The sequence below is a fragment of the Babylonia areolata genome, chromosome 1 (genome assembly GCF_041734735.1).
Source record: "Babylonia areolata isolate BAREFJ2019XMU chromosome 1, ASM4173473v1, whole genome shotgun sequence".
NCBI lineage: Eukaryota > Metazoa > Mollusca > Gastropoda > Neogastropoda > Buccinidae > Babylonia > Babylonia areolata.
In genome coordinates, this window is record NC_134876.1 from 52,458,938 (window position 1) to 52,464,937 (window position 6,000).

Consider the following 6,000-nt stretch of genomic DNA (forward strand, 5'->3'; position numbering starts at 1 on the left):
CAAAGTTGCTTCATAAAACACTTAGTGGCTTGCTGGGTACGAAGCTGTCCCGTAAAACTCGTTATTTTATACAAACATGCGATAGAAACACGTGCTTTTGCGTTATGTTGTAATATAACGGGAACACCTTCAAAGACGCATCTTTATCAAAAAGATCATAACGAGAAAAAGGGGGTGGGGGGAGGAGGGGGGGGGGGGAGACGAGAAAAAAATAAAAGCCCATCACTCTCGCATTAAGCGTTAATAAGGCACTGAGAGAGATTGCTCTCTCACATAGCGATTGTGGCCGTTTGTGACTTTGCTGTGGGGCCAAAAAGAATGGGGAGGAGGGAGGCCTGGGGGGGTGCGGAGGGAGGGGGGGGGGGCAGGGGGCGTGGAGGGAGGGGTGAATTCATCACTCTCACATTAAGCGCTGCGGAACTGAGAGATCTTTATCACACGTGGCAATAATAGTCGTTTGTGATTTGCTGCGGGGGCAGCTTTCCCATTGACACAACGCTGGGTCCTGATTGGCTGGGACACCGTGGCAATTTCCCATTGACACAACGCTGGGTCCTGATTGGCTGGGACACCGTGGCAATTTCCCATTGACACAATGCTGGATCCTGATTGGCTGAGACACTGTTTGATTGGTGGCAGATCGATTCTTGCTACTTTGGAGTTATACCTTCCCCCCGGCCGGCCATTTGAATGCATTTTCGTCTCCTAAGTTGTCTTCTTAAAAAGAAGAAGAAGAAATGGGGCAGATTCAGATCGATTGCTGTGGCTCTCTCTCTCTCTCTCGTGTGTGACTCTGTGTGTGTGTGTGTGTGTGTGTGTGTGTGTGTGTGTGTGTGTGTGTGTGTGTGTGTGCGCGCGCACACACACACGTGTGCGTGTGTGTGCATGTATATATATATATATATATATATATATATATATATATATATATATATATATATTCTAACCAAAAATGTCAGCAAGTTTTTGAAGGACAGATCTTCGTTAAGTTTGGACAGTCTCAAAAGCAGATAACAAAACATTTGAAATGTCATCAACCAGAACGCCAGAAACTCATTTTCGAAGCTGATTCAACATAATAGAGAATATTTATAATGGTGCTGTTAGCCATGGGTGAACTTGCATTTTTATTCAAAGCATTTGACAAAGCAGAAAAACCTGTAAGCCCAGATCACTATCTTGAGAACGGTATGTTCAATATTTGTATTTGTATTTCTTTTTTATTACAACAGATTTCTCTGTGTGAAATTCGGGCTGTTCTCCCCAGGGAGAGCGCGTCGCTATACAACAGCGCCACCCTTTTTTCCCCCTGCGTGCAGTTTTATTTGTTTTTTTCCTATCGAAGTGGAATTTTCTACAGAATTTTGCCAGGAACAACCCTTTTGTTGCCATGGGTTCTTTTACGTGAGCTAAGCGCATGCTGCACACGGGACCTCGGCTTTTCGTCTCATCCGAATGACTAACGTCCAGACCACCACTCAAGATCTAGTGGAGGGGGAGAAAATATCGGTGGCTGAGCCGTGAATCGAACCATTGCGCTCAGATTCTCTCGCTTCCTAGGCGGACGCGTTACCTCAATAATGTCGGACCAGGTTCTACACCCATCCACCCTCTGTTAGATTTTGAGTGGTAGTCTTGGTGGTAGTCTTTCGGATGAGACGATAAACTGAGAACCCCGTGTGCAGCAAACGTAAAAGAACAAACGGCAAGAAAAGGGTCGTCCCTGACAAAATTCTAAAGAAAAAAAATCACTTTGATAGTAAAATGAATACGCTTAGAGACAGAGAAAAGTGAATAGATAGTATAATGAATACACTTCCAGACAGAAAAAAAAGAGTTGGCACCGCACCAGGAGAGAGTATTACAAATTTCACAACGAAAATAAATGTTGTGACAAATAAGTAACACCATCCGATACATTGCGATGTATATCAACTGTCGTAGAGTAGTACAATTCCGGAAAACGATTTGAATACCAAACAGTAGAAATGGAATGAAGAAGGCTGTGAAATGAATGAACAAAACTCTCGCCATTGATTGAACACGGCGATAAATTTCAGGTGTCCTGAAAAAAAAATCTTGATACTTATCAAGAAAGAGAAACGAGAGAGAGACAGATCACTCAGAACTAAGGACCCAAAACGTTTCTTATTCAGAAAGAGCGAGATAGACAGACAGACAGACAGACACAGAGAGAGAGAGGACACTGAACTGAACACTGAAAGGTTTAATGTAATTAGCTGTAAAGCTCTAGTGATATGGGGGTGCAAACTGGGACCTTTTCAAGCACGAGGCAGACAAGAGGACTTCTGCGCTGATACTGTCGCACCAACACATCAACGAAAATGCCAAGAATTTTAATAAGGCAGTATTAGACGCGGCGCAGGCAGCTATTCCACGAGGCAAACGCAGGAACTACCGTCCCTACTGGACACCTGAGCTCGACACCCTGCACAAGACCCTCAGTGAAGCCAGGGACACGATGGAGAGCTCCCCCACTGACGAAAATGTAGAGACACACAACAGAGCGAAAGCTGCGTTCATAAAGGAAAAGCTGCAAGCAACACGCAAGAGTTGGCAAGACAAGACATCCTCCCTGAACATGGAGACAGACATGCAGGGGCATGAAAACAAAAGCATTCTTTTTATATCAATGTAATTAAGCTGCTGACACGAATTACTCTTCTTTCGAATATTACAGGCTTCAGCAATGTACATCTTCAGTAATCTTACTGCATCGTCATCGGAATTAATTTTTAACACACTAATGGTATCTTTATTCCTTGCAGCACTTGTTTTGAAAACAACGCATTTTTCACGAATAATACCATATGATTTGCAATCAAATAATAAATGCGGAGAGTGTGGATGGTTCAGTGTAAAACCACCCTGAAGAGAGAGAGAGAGAGAGAGAGAGAGAGAGAGAGAGAGAGAGAGAGAGAGAGGGAAAAAAAGGTCCATTCACACCGAACGATTTTACACTGTTTTCTCTCTACCCCCACCCAAAACCTCTCTTGCAGGCTGATTTCTGTCCAAAATGTGTGCATCGATTGCCATGTTCAGAAGCAGGATACCGCACTTCCCTCTCACTCCTCTCTTCTTCCCAGTGATTTGAGTATCGATCCCCCCCGCACCCCCCCCCCCATGCGCCCCCCACCCTCGCCCCTCCTCCAGAAAGGCTAACAGGCATGAAACCAAATCTGGGTCACGAGGCTGTTTGGTCCGGTGTAACAGTTTTAAACACCACCCCCCTCCCTTTTTTCTCTCCCGTTTCTTGCTGAGTTTTACCACGGGGTCATTCTGGTGAGCCCCTTGGATCGTCGAACCCCACCGTCTTCCCTAGTTAATAATTAAATTGCCCTGTACAATGTCAATACCGACGTTTAAAACATGCATTTAAACGCTAAAATGGAATCCAGAGACACAGACACACAAAGACACACACACACACACAAACGCATGCACGCACACACACACACACACACACACACACACACACACACACACACACACACACACAGTTGGAAATTATCCCCGTCTGCGGGTTTTATTGAAAACGGCAAGGGGGTCGTTCCGGGCAAGCCTGAACTGACACCCCCTCCTCTCCACTGTAAGTTAACGGAAGGAAACGTTGGTAAGGAAGGGGGTGTCATACACTGATGTCATGTATTAGTTCTAACTGGGCCACATGTACCCCCAGGGCCATTTCAAGCCAGCATGGAATGACACCCTATTACGAAGGTGGTGGTGGTGGTGGTGAGGGGGACGTGGGGGTTGGGGGGGATAAAATCCAACTAGGGGTTGGTGTGGGGAGCGGTGGGGTCGAAGTTTACTCCCATGGGTAATTCCAGTGGGTTAGCCAGATTTGACCCCCGGAGTAAAAACCAACAGAGGCACAAATAGTGCTGATACACCTGGTACGAAACTGGAATTTTAAGTTGCCCATTTTTCTTCTCCTCTCCTTCCCCTCCAAATTTTCTCTATTCTCTTCCTTCATTTACATTTTTTTCTTTTATTATTATTTTTATTACTTTCTTTTTACCATCTTATTTCCCAGAGAAGATTACGGGAAATGAGAATGGTCTGGAAGGCTCCCCCCACCCCCTCCTCCACCTATATCTCCGGGTTATACAATCTAATTATTATCTTCATGAAGTCAGGTCCAGGGCCCATGGCCACCACACCCACCATGAGACCGCCACCACTCGACGTGGGGGAATTGTGTTGCGAGGCTTCAACATTAATAGCACCTCACCGTTCTCATCCGCCACTCTCTCTCTCTCTCTCTCTCTCTCTCCTTCCCTTTCTCTCCTTTCACACTCTCTCCCCTCCTTTTTTCTATCTCTCCGTGTGTCTCTCTTCAGCCAATTCTATTTTCGCACCCTGCATACAGGGTTATTGCTTAAAGAAAAAAAGAAGAAGATCAGACAGAAAGAAAGAAGAAAAATGCGACACATGGTGAATTCTGGACCACCAGACATCGCAGGGACAGTGGAGAAGAAAGGAATGGGTTAAACTCAAAGAAAATAATATTGGAATTTGAATAAGTCATGATGTCGTTTCGTTGGAAACATCGCAGCATATATGTAAATGAGGACACGTGTATAACAGACTTGAAGTCTTGGATGAGCTTCAACAAACTACACATAAATGATAAAAAAATAAAAAAGACTGAACTATTACTTGCCTGCCCATGGAAAATTTTGAACCACCCGTATCTCCCCCATTCTCTCCCCTGTCCTGCCCTCGATTCAGTGCGGAGCCTTGGTGTAAGTCTTGACCACAGTCTGTCTTTACAGCAACACACGTCTGTCCTTTTGCAAAACAGCTTATACTGAGTTGTGAAAAAAAAAAAATTCATTCGCCAATACCTGTGTAAAGAAGCAGCCAGAACAAGTCGGTGCTTTTGTTTTGTCAAGGATTGATTACTGCAACTCTGTTCTTGCCAGCATTCCAAAAACTTCACTTGACAAACTCCAGAGAATTCAGAATAATGCTGCTTGACGTATTTTCAGATCCTCCAAATTTGAACATGTTGCTCCTCTCTTCCACTGTCTTCACTGGCCACCTATTTAAAAAGAGGAAATGAATAATTATAAGCTTTCTGCTCTGAATTTTTCTGCCCTCTCAAGCTCTGGCCCACGCTACCTCTCTGACTTCATTGAAGAGTTCATGAATTTGACTCGTCACCTTCATTCTGCTTCTGATACCAGGCTATTAAAAATCAATCCGTGTTGTAAAGAAGAAGCAACAGACTCAGATTTCTTTTTCTTTTCAAGCCTCCTTATTGTGGAACAAACTGCCAGGAAAATTGCGATATTCTGTCAAGCTGAATTTTTTCAAGCCAGTGTTGAAAACACATCTTTTCCCACATCAGTAATTTTCCAGTGCTGGTGTTGGTATGATCTGGTTCCAAATGCATGTTTTGTAATGTGGGGAAACCGTTTGTCATTTGTGTGTGGTTGTGTGCTTGCGAGTGTCTGTGCATTCGCGTGTGTGTGCGTGCGTTAATGAGTGTTGCAGGGACGTGATGTCTATAGGGCGTCTTGGGTGGGTGGGTGGTTTTCAGTGTTTGATTGCGCGAGTGTTTTCTCTCTCTCTCTCTCTCTCTCTCTCTCTCTCTCTCTCTCTGTGTGTGTGTGTGTGTGTGTGCGTTGGTGGGTAGGGGGATGGGGGGGGGGCGAAGGGGGTGTGTGCGGGGGGACTTGGATGGTCGGGGGAGTAGGGAGTAGGGGGTGTGTGGGGAGGGGGGGGGACGAAATTTGAAGCGCTTTGAGCAGCATTTAAAAAAAGCGTTATATGAATGCCCATTAACAATAATCATAATGATAATAATACCATTATTATTAGAAGTAGTATTAGCATTAATATTATCATCATCATCATTACCTCCTTCCTAAACATATATGCATCGTGTGCCTAATTATGAAATGATCCGTCTTTTTTTTTATTGTTCATTTGTATGTTTGTTTGCGTGTGCTTTATTTCTCTCCTTTCTTT